Raw genomic sequence first — 14,323 nt, 5'->3', positions numbered from 1 at the left:
AGTTCTATAACAGGGAATAGTCATTGAGTGTGAAGGAAAAATAGTACTACTTCTTAGAATAAAAATGACATTTTCAATAATTTTTAAGATGTGAATCATCTTGAATGAAACCTTTCTATAAGTTTGATTTCACATCCCATCCTTCCCAGGAATTAAAGGCTCATTGAAGGAGCATATTATGTAAGCTTGTTTCCACATCCATCCCATGGGAAAGAACCTACAAAATGGACAAGAGAAGAAATGAAATGCAACTTTGTGGACCACCTATTTACTATGTGCCAATCAGAGGGCTATGCACTCCATGATGAACCCAAAAACAGGCATACATACCTCATTTGGCACTTTGCTTTATTGTGTTTCATAGATATTATATTTTTTACAAATTGAAGGTTTTTGGCAACCTTGCATCAAACAAGTCCATAGACACCATTTTCCCAATGGCATTTGCTCACTTCATGTCTCTGTGTCCTATTTAGGTATTTCTTGCAGTATTTCCAACTTTTTCATTATTATTATATTTATTATGATGATCTGTGATCAGTGATCTTTGATGTTGTTCTTGTAATTGTTTTGGGGCACCACAAATCGCCCATATAAGGCAAGCTTAACTGATAAATGTGTATGTTCTGACTGCTCTACTGGCTGGCCATTCCTCCATCTCTCTCCTTCTCCTCAGGCGTCCCTATTCCATGAAACACAACAATATTGAAATGAGGCCATTTAATAACCCTACAATGGCCTCCAAGTGTTCAAGTGAAAGGAAAAGCCACACTTTTAATCAAAAGGTGGAAATGATAAAGCTTAGTTAGGAAGGCATGTCAAAAGCCAGGGTAGGCCAAAAGCTAAGCCTCTTGTACCAGTTAGCCAAGGTATGAATGCAAAGGATAAATTCTTAAAGGAAATTAAAAGTCCTACTCCAGTGAATGCATGAATGATAAGAAAGCGAAACAGCCTTATTGCTGACATGGAGAAAGTTTTAGTGGTCTAGATAGAAGATCAAATCAGCCACAACATTTCCTTAAGCCAAAGCCTAATCCAGAGCAAAGCCCTAACTCCTTTTCTACAAAGGCTGAGAGAGAAAGCTGCAGAAGAAAAATTTGAAGCCACAGAGGTTGGCTCTCGTGAGGTTTAAAGAAGAAGCCATCTCCATGACATAAAAGTGCTAGATAAAGCAGCAAGTGCTGATGTAAAAGCTGCAGCAAGTCATCCAGAAGATCTAGCTAAGATAATCATGAAAGTGGCTATGCTAAACAACAGATGTAGACAACACAGCTTCATATTGGAAGAAGATGCCATCTAGGACTTTCATAGCTAGAGAGGAGAAGTCAATGCCTCACTTCAAAGCTTCAAAGGACAGGCTGACTCTCTTGTTAGGAGCTGGCAACTTTATGTTGAAGCCAATGCTCATTTACCATTCCAAAAATCCTAGGGCTTTTAAGAATTATGCCAGATCTCCTCTGCCTGTGCTCTATAAATGGAAAAACAAAGCCTAGATGACAGCACATCTGTTTATGACATGGCTTACTGAATATTTTAAGTCCACTATTAAGACGTACTCTTCAGAAAAAAAGATTCCATTCAAAATAGTACTGTTCATTGACAATGCACCTGATCACCCAAGACCTCTGATGGAGATATACAGCAAGATTAAAGTTATTTTCTTGCCTGTTAACACAACATCCATTCTGTAGCCCACAGATCAAGCAGTAATTTCAACTTATGAGTCTTGTTATATAAGGAATACATTTCATAAGGCGATGGCTGCCACAGACAGTGATTCGTCTGATAGATCTGGGCAAAGTAAATTGAAAACCTTCTGGAAAGGATTCACCATTCTAGATGCCATTATGAATATTTGTGATTTGTGAGAAGAGATGAAAATATCTACATTGACAGGAGTTTGGAAGAAGTTGGTTCCAACCCTCATGGAGGACTTTGAGAGTTTCAAGACTTCAGTGGAGGAGGTAACTGTGAATATGGTGGAAATAGCAAAAGAACTAGAATTAGATGTGGAACCTGAAGAGGTGACTGAATTGCTGCATCTCATGATCAAATTTGAATGAAGAGTTGCTTCTAATGGATGAGTAAAGAAAATGGTTTCTTGAGATGGAATCTACTCCTGGTGAAGATGCTGTGAAGATTGTTGAAATGACAACAAGATTTAGAATATTACATAAACTTAGTTGATAAAGCAGTGGCAGGGTTTGAGAAGATTGACTCCAATTTTTAAAGAATTCTAGTGTGGTTCAAAGTCTATCAAACAGCATCTCATGCTACAGAGAAATTGTTAATGAAAGGAAGAGTCAATCAATGTGGCAAACTTCCTTGCCTTATTTTTTAAAATGTCCACAGCCACCTCAACCTTTGGCAACCACCACCCTGATCAGTCAGCAGCCATCAATGTTGAGGCAAGACCCTCCTCCAGCAAAAAAATTAGAACCTGCTGAAAGCTCAGATGATGGTTAGCATTTTTTAGCAATAAAGCATTTTAATTAAGGTATGTACATGGCTTTTTTAGACATAATGCCATTGCACACTTAATAGACTAAAGTTTTATATAAACATAACTTTGATATGCATAGAGAAAACCAAAAAATTCATTTGACTTGCTTTATGGAAATATTTGTTCTATTGCAGTGGTCTGGAACTGAACTTGGCTCACTGATAGCCATGGGGATGATGGGGCTCTAAAACAATAGAAACTAGGAGACAGACTTAATTGCCAGAAACTAGGATGTTATAATTGTTATAACAAATGGCAAGGTCAGGGTGGCAGTCGGGGCGTCTTAAACCAATGACAGTTGTGGAGATAGTAAGTAAAACAGAGTGTCCCTAAGGGCACTGATACTTAGAGATCTGAGGTATCAGATTGTTCCTTCAGGTCTGAATTACAGAGTTCACCATGTTCATGAACTCACCTGGTGGCCATGTCCTCAACCCGTGGAGGTATACTAGTGATTGACATCCTTGGCAATTGGAGTAACCCCCACACTGGGTCCTTGACCTATGGGGTAATTGCTAGCACAGTGGAGAAATCAAGTGGAAAACCTCTGAAACTGCCTCCCATGCCTGGCCAAGATGGCAAATCAAAAACACCATCGCATTCCAGAGGAGATGGTAGAGAGATTAAGGCATTATAAGATTTAAAGAAACAGGAGTTAGAGTCCTTCTCATAGTTCTGTTCCATCTGCTAGTCTGGGCTCCTATAAAATCTGGGTGGATCCTGGACAAGGAGTAGCCACAGACACATGTCAAACAAGATATTTTTTTTTTTTCTACCATAGATTGATGTAGTATGGTTTTCAATACATGGTTGTGATTAATTAATTAATTTAGTAACTGTTCCTTTCTACTGAAACTGGATGAAAGATCAGAAACAGTTGACTTTCACAATAAGTAGATGACAATATATTCAACAGTTTTAGCCCAAGGTTATGTTACCTTTCCTTCTTTCTGTCATAATATAGTGAAGAAATCTGAGCTATGCAGACCTGCAGAATATCATACTACTCTAGTACATCTTTGGCATCATGCTGTTTGACCAGAATAAGCTAGAGGTGACTAACATGCAAAAATCTTTAAGACGTAAACACTGCGGAGGTGAGTAGACTAATCTTATGAATATTGAGCGATCTGCCACATCAATGTTTTAGAGAAACATTTTAGGAGACCAGAAATCAGGGATGTATCATGATATTTCCTTAAAGTAAAAGATAAATTATGCATCTTGCATCCTCTTTCACAAAGAATTCTAATTTCTGGAAGTCTCTCTTTTTCTGGAGACAACTCATTTTGCACCCAGGAATACTGGTCTGGGCTCTGTATTGGGTGTTATGAAAGGATGTCATCTTTGATTGGGACCCAGAGAAGGAAAGGGTTCTGCAGCAGATCAAGCTGCAGTGCAAGCTGACCAGCCATTTGGATCACATGATCTGCCATAATCGGTGGTATTGGAGATGTTGTTGTGGAAAAAGATGCACTGATGCATTTATGTCAGATCCCAGTGGGAGAATCAGTGAGTAGATTGCTGGGTCTGGACTCTGGTAGAGACACAAGGCTTGGCCTCAGAGTCCAAGTGACCATATTTTTGTTAAAACATCCACATGACTCAAAGCGATCTACAGATTCAATGCAATTCCTATCAAAACACCAACAACATTTTTCACAGAACTAGGAAAAATAATACTAAAATGTGTATGGAACCACAAAAGACCCTGAATAGCCAAAGCGATCTTGAGAAAGAACAAAGCGGGAGGTATCACAGTCTCAGATTTCAAGATGTATTACAAAGCTGTAGTAATTGAAACCGTATAGTACTGGTGCAAAAATAGACAGATAGATCAATGGAACAGAATAGAGAGCCCAGAAATAAACCCATGCTTTTATGGTCAGTTAATCTATGACAAAAGAGGCAAGAATATACAATGGAGAAAAGACAGTCTCTTCAATAAATGGTGTTGGGAAAACTGGACAGCTACATGTACAAGAATGACACTGGACCACTTTCTTGCACCCTCAACAAAAATAAACTCAAAATGGATAAGACCTCAGTGTGAGGCCCGAAACCATAAAATTCCTAGAAGAGAGCACAGGCGGTAATTTCTTTGACATCAGCCTTAGCAACATTTTTCTAAACGTGTCTCCTGAGGCAAGGGAAACGAAAACAAAAATAACTATTGGGACGATATCAAAATAAAAAGCTTCTGCACAGCAAAGGAAACCCTCAACAGAACTTCCCATCATGAACTGGCTTCTGTTGGACTGACCAAATCATAAAGCCACCCAGTAGTTCCAGCAGAAATCCATTATATGGTAGAAATTTTTAACTCAAGATTGAGCATAAGCAGGACCAAGCTCTGTTTAAAGATGAGTCAAGTTGGTATATGAGTGGAAGACAAAAAAGGAGCGTGGTTGCAATACAGCCTTACTCAGGGTGGAATAGCACAGTTGCTCAAGTAGATCAATAAACCACTGGGTGGCAAGTTGATTATTGAGGGCCCCTTCCAACTTGGAAAGCCCAGTGATTTGTTCTCAGAGAATAGTCATTTAATCCAAGTGTGGGTTTTTCTTTCCTGTCCACAGACAGCACCACCCGAGAGGAAAACTGCTTTCTTTCCTTGATTTACGTACACATAAACTTGCACTAGAGCCTGTCATGTGGGGCAGACTTTCTAAAGCTTTGGGGAAGATAGAGGTGGGGAGATGTTAACATCACCACAATGAAAACAACTTGAAACTGAATACTAGCCATCCCTGTTTTTTTTTTTTTTTTTTTTAAAGATTTTATTTATTTATTTGACAGAGAGAGACACAGAGCGGGAACACAAGCAGGGGGAATGGGAGAGGGAGAAGCAGGCTTCCCGCTGAGCGGGGAGCCCAATGTGGGGCTCGATCCCAGGACCCTGAGATCATGACCTGAGCCGAAGGCAGACGCTTAACCGACTGAGCCACTCAGGCGCCCCTAGCCATCCCTGTTCTTAAAGTGGTTGTTTTTGTTTTGTTTTGTTGCCATTTTATCCTTTGGTTATTCATCCTCTCTCCTCCTCTCCACTCCTTTCCCCTCCCCTCCACTCTCCTCTCTCTTTTTCTCTGCTGGAGCCAAATCGATCAGCCAACTAATCAAATAAAAATTCTCCTGGGGCACCTGGTTGGCCCAGTTGGTTAAGCGTCCGGAGTCTTGATTTTGGCTCAGTTCATGATCTCAGGGTCATGAAATAGAGCCCCACGTTGGGCTCTGCACCAGACATAGAGCCTGCTTAAGATTCTCTTTCACCCTCCACCCTTCCCCCCCTCTGTCTCTTAAAAAAACCTTCTATTTTCTTCTTCAGAGTAATTCAGCTCTTTTTTAGTTCCTACCCCCTAACGCAGTTTGGGGCCTCCCATTGACCAATACAAAATACAAAGAAAGCTTTGAATTAATGCTGTAAGAGCCCAGTGCTTGTCTGGTATGGGAGCAGGGGTGTTGATCTTCCAGACACAGATATAATAAAGTCCATATTGATGATGCTGTAAACAAAATCTTTGAACTCCATTTGTTAGGAAATATAAACTAATATAAATTTAATTACATGCTACTCAGATTCCTGATTTAGGTGTACCTGGTATCCATATTTCCTAAAAGGTAACATTATAAAATCTGCATAAACTTATTTGAGTGAGGTCAAAATTTGCTACAATTGATATATTTCAAATCATCCAGAGAAGAAAGACCCATCATTGGGTTTTGGAAGACCTGGTTCAAATTCTACCAATTAGCTAGGGCCTTAGTTTCATCTTTTACAAATGAAAGCACATGAATAATAATGGCAGCCCTTCCAGCCTCATGACACTGATGTGACATCTAAATGAGAGAATTAACTTAAAAATGAGAAACAGTTCAGAAGGATTTCAGTTCACTATTTTTTTTTGAGATTTAAATAAGACTTCTATCTTCAGAGATATTATTAGAACCATACACACTTATATGTATAGACATGTTATATGTATATGTAATCTCTATATTCTAAATTACTGGTGGTGAAGGTTTTTTGGCGCCAGTAGTTCTAGATCTGGGATTAGCCAATTATGGCCCTCCGGCCAAATTTAACACTCCTTTGATTTGCCTCCTTTAGAAATACAGCGTTACTGGAACAAAGCCCTGCCCACTCATTCACCATTGTCTTTTTAGATGCTTTCCTGCTACAATGAGAGTTAATTAGGGCAACAAAGCCTTATGGCCCGCAGAGCCCCAAATATTTCCTCTCTGTTCATTTTCAGAACAAGTTTGCCAATCTGTGCTCTAGATACTAGAAAGGCAGGGTATATGCTATAAAGAATATTTACACACTGTGGTCTAATCTGCACTGTGGAGTGCTCATGCAATTTTCCTAATCATTCAAGCTAAAAACAAGTTATTTCATCACATCACTATTTTGGATGGAGGAGTTTTAAGACTTGAATGAAGCAAGCAATTGTTCTCTTCTGTTTACTTCTGCTGCTCATAAAGCATGGAACAGGGGAATTTTCAAAATGTTTTGCACATCTCTCTCAGAAATTACAGAAAATATAAGGAATTATTCTTCCCTTTTGTGCTTCCTACTTAACAGGAGATCATTACTGTGAAATCATGGCAAGATACATGTGTATGTCTGTACCCACCATCACATTTATTTATAAGATGTCTGCTTCTTTTGCAGTGTGGCTATTAACAAAGGTATAGAAAAGGTTTGTGTTTTTGCCAGAGCTTAGAAATGAATGAGGGTATTAGTCAGCGACGAAGTGTAGTAAACCCATCCGCTGCTTATGCTTTAGAAAAAAGAGCTGGTTGTTAATTGTTTCTTTAACCAACATGTTATAACTTGATGAAAGGTAAAGGCCATGGCCAGAAGAAAGACAATTCGCATTTCACAAGTAATTTGAAGTCATATAATTCCTAGAATTTAGACTTCATTAAAAAATAACTTCTGATCAGAAACAAAAGATATGACAGACACATATTGACATTTGGAATTCAAGTGTAAGCATCAGACAAATCCATCAAATCTCTAATCCTTCAACTCTGCCGATTTCGGGCTTTCCCTGAGAGCAACGGTTATATATTAGAAAGAATATTACACAAAGAACCTGCAGACCAGTGATCTAGGGGGACCCTGCTTTCAGCACATCAACTTCTATGAAATGGTGCTATTTATAAAAAGGGCTCATTATAACTCAAAGGTTTGCTTTGAGGGTCAAATAAGATTCAATCTGTAAACAGATTTTAAAAATTGGATTTGGTCAAGTGTGATAGAGAATTACTAGAACCAGACTGTTACTGTTATAACACCTGGAATGGCTAGATGGGTGAGTACAAACTCTGACTTTACTATTTACTAGTTTTGTAACTCTGTGCAAGGACTTTTTTCCTCATCTGTAAAGTACAAATTTTAGTAGTAACCACAGGTATTTATGCAGTTTAAATGAAGTTAACATATGCAAAGTGCTTACCCAACGTCTGATGCATGATAAGCACTTAATATATATTATCTGTTATAGTAATTATTATTACACAAGCCTTTCACCTTAGATACCTATAATGCTTAACTAATAGTTCATGCTAGGACTCTCTTGTACCAGATATCAACTGCCATTCTTCCTACCAGTCTGGCTAGCAGTTGGCAAATTAGTATCTTATAGCAAATTAAATATTATTGTGTCAAGAAAGTTGTAAATTGATTTCTAAACATTTTTTTCATTTCATTCCCTATCAATAAAAATCTCCATCACACTTTTGGGGCGCCTGGCTGGCTCAGTCAGTTAAGTGTCTGACTCTTGATTTTGGCTCAGGTCATGATCTCAGGGTTGTGTGATCGAGCCCTGCATTGGGCTCTACGGTGGGCGTGGATCCTGCTTAAGGTTCTCTCTTTCCATCTCCCTCTGCCTTCCCCCTCCTATTGCACTGGCTCGTGTGCTCTCTCGCTCTCTCAAAAAAAAAAAAAAAAACAAAACTCTATCACACTTCTAATATAGGTATATTTTGTCTACTTATAAATTATTTACATGTATTAATATATTATGCCATTTTAAAGTATATTTAAATATAGACATTTAAAAGAAGATATAAGATATAAATTTATAGATTAGGATATATATTTATACAATATATATTAGGATATTATGTGTATGAGACTAAGAAGAAATAAGATATATAGATATTAGATATAATATATAATATACAGGCATACACATGTATATATATGTTTATGTGTATATAACATGTAGATGTATAATTCCTTAATATTTTTCCTATATCCCAGTAAATTTACTGGTGAAAAAACTCCTCTTTGCGGACCACTGTATGAGTCATTCAGGAGTAGGTTGGGAAAGAAAGCCATGGGTATACCTGATGGTAAGTGTTTCAGGATTTGACAGGGTTTGAACTAATATGTATTTCATGAGCAATAATAATGAACAAACATTGGATATTAAGTATTTTCAGACATAGTGCTAAACCAATTACATATCTTCTACTGTAATCCATATAACAACTCTCTGAGGTAGATACTAATTTTATTCCTCATTTTATGAATGAGGAATATGAGAATAAGGAGGTTAAATAACCAGCCCAAAGTTCCTACCTAAGTAAGCAATAGAATGATGCTTTGCAACCACATATCCCTCCCATCACTAGTGCCTTGACCCTTGGTAAAATCATAATAATGATAATTACTACCTCCATTATTATTAAATGAATTAAAGTCACTAATGTTATGTGCCAGAACTTTACTAAGTGTTGCTCATAGGTAACAAGATGAAACATTTGTTCAGCAAACCCTTTGATAAGTAAGCCACATTTGAGAAAGTGCAAACCTAAGGGTATATGTTGGTAGAAGTCAAAGAAAGAGAGAGAATAAGAGAGATAGATAAGAGAGAAATAAATTGGATAAATTTGCAAAAGACAAAAGAAAAAGAGAAAGAGGGACAAGAGAGAAATCAGCTAGATGGTTTGAGGCTAATATACATTGAAAGGCGAAATAGTGTGTGAAAAAATTCCCTTCATATGAGGACTTTAAACAAAAGAAATATCTAGTGTTTAATTAGAAAGTTTAAAAATTATTGCCATATATTACTCTCTTTTGTTCTCCCATCTTTGGGGACTTTTACTACACACTTAAATGCTCTGTGTTTTCTTAATCTCTCTCTCAATCTCCTATCATCCTTCCCTCTCTCTTTTCTTCTTTTCTGACATTCAAGGAGGGAACCGCATTTCTGAGAAAACCATTACAGAACCAATAAGAGTCTGAGAAAGCAAGACTTGATATTCCTGAACAAATTCAGAAAAAGCAAAAAGCTCCACATCAGAACTGACCATGAGAATACAAAACTCTGTCCCATTTGAGATGGGATTAGAAATTCCAGGGAGTGTACAATGGAGCTCCAACTAAATCTCATCTAGATCTGGAGGGTTACAAGATGTCATGATTACTTTTTCACACCTGCGCTGTGATGTGACTACCGCTCTCCCAACGACAATGCACGTCAAGTGCTGGGCACAAAGGTGAGTGTGGACCATCCAGGACATCCCACGTTCTTCGTTGAGATTGTGGCCCAGGATAACCAAAGAGAAACTCACCTGCATTCTCAACGAGAATGAGGTCAGGTAATACAAAATGCCCTGGGAAGTGGAATACTAGGAGATAGTCAATTCATTGGCAAATCTTCCCAATATCACCTTCTACAATAGTAATTTAAACTAATATGTACTGCTCATTACCGAGCATCAGGGGCAGGCCTAACAATTATATATCTATCATGTTCTAATTTTCCTCACAATCTTTTGAGAAAGTACTATTATTACCATTAGCCTCTGGATGAGGGGACTGAGGTACAGTTGCCCAAGGATACACAATTTTAAAAAAATGGATGTGGAGGGACGCCTGGGTGGCTCAGTCAGTTAAGCGTCTGCCTTCAACTCAGGTCATGATCTCAGAGTCCTGGGATCAAGTCCTGCATCGGGCTCTCTGCTCAGCTGGGAAGCCTGCTTCTTCCTCTCCTCCCTGCTTGTGTTCTCTCTCGCTATCTCTGTCACTATCTGTCTCTCTCAAATAAATAAAATCTTTTTTTTAAAGATTTTATTTATTTATTTGAGAGAGAGCACATGAGAGTGGGGAGGGTCAGAGGGAGAAGCAGACTCCCTGCTGAGCAGGGAGCCCGATGCGGGACTCAATCCAGGGACTCCAGGATCATGACCTGAGCCAAAGGCAGTCGCTCAACCAACCGAGCCACCCAGGCGCCCCTTAAATAAATAAAATCTTTAAAAAAAAAATGGTTGTGGAATTCAAACCTGGGCAACTTGATCTCCATTCTTGGCACTTAACCACTATTCATACTGCCTTCTTCTTGTAGCGGACAGCAATAGCAACTAGAAAGATGACACACAGGAGACTTTATAACTGCCATTTATTGAACAAATATGTGTTATGCTAGTTAGTATACATATAATTGTTTTATGCGACATTATGAACACTTTTCAAGAGAGTAGTAATTTTCCCATTTTATTGTCAGGAAGCTGAGCTTCAGAAGGATGTAGTAATTTGGTCAAGTTCACATGGCTGGAATCAGAAGTCAAACCCAAACTCAGGTCTGTTGGACCTCCCCACACCTATCTATAAAGCAATGATCTATCTTCAGTTGCAGTGAATCATCCCATTCAGTAGATAACAATTTGGATTTATTCCTGGAGGGAATGCTCTGTGTATAGTAAGTGTGTAGCCGTAGTCTGTGTGCCTTCTAAGGCATCGCGGGTGGGGTCAGACAGCCCAGAGGCATCACAAAGACCTCCTCTGCAGTATAGAAAGTCAGAGGACCCTCCACAACGAAGACCATACCAATATGCCTGGGAGCTGACTTTCCATATTTCTTCCTTTAAAGGAAAAAAAAAAAAGAATTTAGAATGTTTCAAGAGAAAATTGTAAAATAGCAAGTGAAATTTTATGGTCATATTAAAGTAAATCCTTACTTCCACTCATCTAAAATAGCTTTGGAAAAGTTTAGTAACGACTTACTCACTTCTTAAGAACTAAATCAAATTGACTTTTCTGAGGGAATTTTACATAATTAGTCTCAAATGCCCTCATGAAACTCATTCTTTCTTTGGTGTCTGAGACATTACTTTTCCCTAGATTTCCCCTTCCTTCAAACCTTCTTTCTCATTCTCATTTTAATGGCATGGCTTCTTTAGCCTGTCCCTTAAACATGATGCCTTCCCAGAATTCCATCTTTGATCCTCTTTCTCTGCTTAGTGAATATTGCTATTTGTCTCTCCAACAGGTCCCTTCTCTTCCCCAAAGAACTCAACTTTTCCCAGTTCTAAAGTTTGAATAGGACTGGTGCCCATACCAAAGAAGCAAGAATAGGTCTTTCTAGGCCTTCATCAGTAAGCATAATGTCATCCTCTTTCCTGGCTACAGTGGCTGTTTCACAAGGACACATGTGAAGTCAGGTATAAGTGAGTGAGTACATCATGTTCCTCCCAAATTAACCGGGGACAGAGTAAGCATAGGATTTAAACTAGTAAATCAGAACAAATCTGTGGAAGGCAGAGCAGGGATTGATGGAAGTTGGTTCTTATGAGACACTGTTCAGTTTTAGGCTAAATTTCAACTGGACATACTCTATTTTGGACATTTCAATTATGTGAATCAATAAATTACAAAGTTTGAGCTTACCTTCCTGTTACCTACAGTTATGAGCTTTTCAATGGACTCTATATACTTTCCCTCTAAGTAATGAAATCCATTTTCTTTATGTATAATTATTTAGCTTCTCTGAGATTCCCCAAGTTAAACAAGAAGATACTGACAGAATTTAAAAAAACAACATATTAAAACTTTTAGCATCGTGACTGGCATGTAATCAGTACTCTTTCCATAGCAGCTGTTGTTGTTATTGTTATAATTATTTATATTCATCCATCTTTTATCTTCATTTGACTCTTGAGCTTCAGACCAAAATGTACAACTGTTCATTCATTGCACATCTCCGCTTGGATGTGTCGAGGGGTGTCCCAACGTTCTTTCTACTGTATAAGCTGTAATTTGACTTTTTTTGACTGGAGAGACAGAGTTCTTTGGAACCAGTGGCTAGGATGTAACAAAAATGAAAACATCCTAAGACTTTGTAGTGGCTTTGCCTATAAAAGCAAGAATCCACCAGGGCCTGTTGTGAAGTCCTTGATTATCATTATGACAGAAATATAGCACAGGAAGAGTATACTTTAATGAGCTCTTTCTCATTTTGGGAACTCACTTGGCATGGGTTTTCACATAAACGCTTCACTTTTCTAAGACCACAGTACCTAATTAAGCAGCCCATGGTATTTTACTACAAATAACATTGCGTTCTTATTTCTAAATGTTATTTCAACTGGTACTTGATCTCCTTCACATTTGATTTACGTGATTTTTCTAATCTTTCCTTAGGTATGCAACATTATCTGCCTGCCAAATTTAGATAACTTCTTGGAACAGATTCAGTTAAACTTCATGGTGGAGCCCTATTATGATCAAGGTCAAATACCGGCTTATGATAAATTTTCAGATCATAGAAAAAGTATAAAAAAAAATCCCATTTTCTTTTTCCCTCACTATTTTCCTACCCACCCTGTTACTTATAAATCCTTAATTTTATCAAGTCCAACACAAGACATAAGTTTACAACAATCAATTATGTATTTGTATCTTAAGGGAATATTTTCTGGGATTTTTTTGTGTGTGTGTGAAGAGGAGAAGTATTGAATTATCCATCAAAACTCACCAATATAGCCAAAGTTGGACATTAGTTATCCTTTAATTACTATTAGTTCTAGTACTTTTCTCCATGTATCTGTGCGTAGAGTGTATGTCGAGAGGTGGGGAAGGTGTAGAGAAAAAGAGAGAGAAAGAGAGAAAGAAGGTCTTGTGGCACAGAAAAATAACTTTCACCTGAAATACATATAATGGGAGGTTATCTTGCTAACTTTAGAACCAAGATTACTTAGAATTCCATCTAGCAATCCATATGGTTTTATCTGATGACACTGGTTTGTTTAATTGCCAAGTTCTTCCCTTTGACATTAGCTGCCAGAAAGTTTAAAGCTAAATTGCTGGCTCAAACCCATATCAAATGCATGACTCATTATAGTTTGAATGATTAACCTTATTTATGGTTCCATCTTGTATCCAGTCCTTTATGATTTTTTTGTTTGTTTGTTTGTGGTTTTTTTTTTTGCCTACTCTTAACCCAGGCTAATTTATCATTTTCTATTGTGCTTGGCAAGTCATTGCTAAGCTTTCTGAAATAATAAATAGGTAGTCAATATGAAGGTCTTTAAATTGTGAATTAACTGAATAATTATTTCATATACTTATTTCACTTTTTTTTAGACATGACAAGTTATTGTGCATACTCACTATCTGTTAGCAGCCAGGACTAGACTGGACGTGGAGTTTAGCTGTTAGTCTGAGAGGTCCCTCTAACTTACTTTGATTCTTCTTCTCAAATCTCTTAAACTCACTCTGCCTTCTACATTCCAGAGGAGTTTATTCTGTTTCTGGTTCTCCTTCACATTTGTAAGCTTTTGCATCGTGCATTTGAGTTTACCAAGCATTTCACAATGCCTGTTAAGCAATATCCCTACCTCATGTCTTTATCCATTCTAATCCATCCTGTGAATACACATGATACAATTTTCTTAAAATACTATTTTTATCTTTCTCAAGAACCACAATCTGTCATATGAAGGTGAAACGTCTTTGCTTAGACTCCATCCAACAGCTCTCACTAGCTAGCCCCATCTCACTCCTACAAATCATTCCACTCTGCTCTC

Source organism: Halichoerus grypus, chromosome 11 (assembly GCF_964656455.1).
Source record: "Halichoerus grypus chromosome 11, mHalGry1.hap1.1, whole genome shotgun sequence".
NCBI classification, from domain to species: domain Eukaryota; kingdom Metazoa; phylum Chordata; class Mammalia; order Carnivora; family Phocidae; genus Halichoerus; species Halichoerus grypus.
This window is presented reverse-complemented; position numbering follows the sequence as displayed.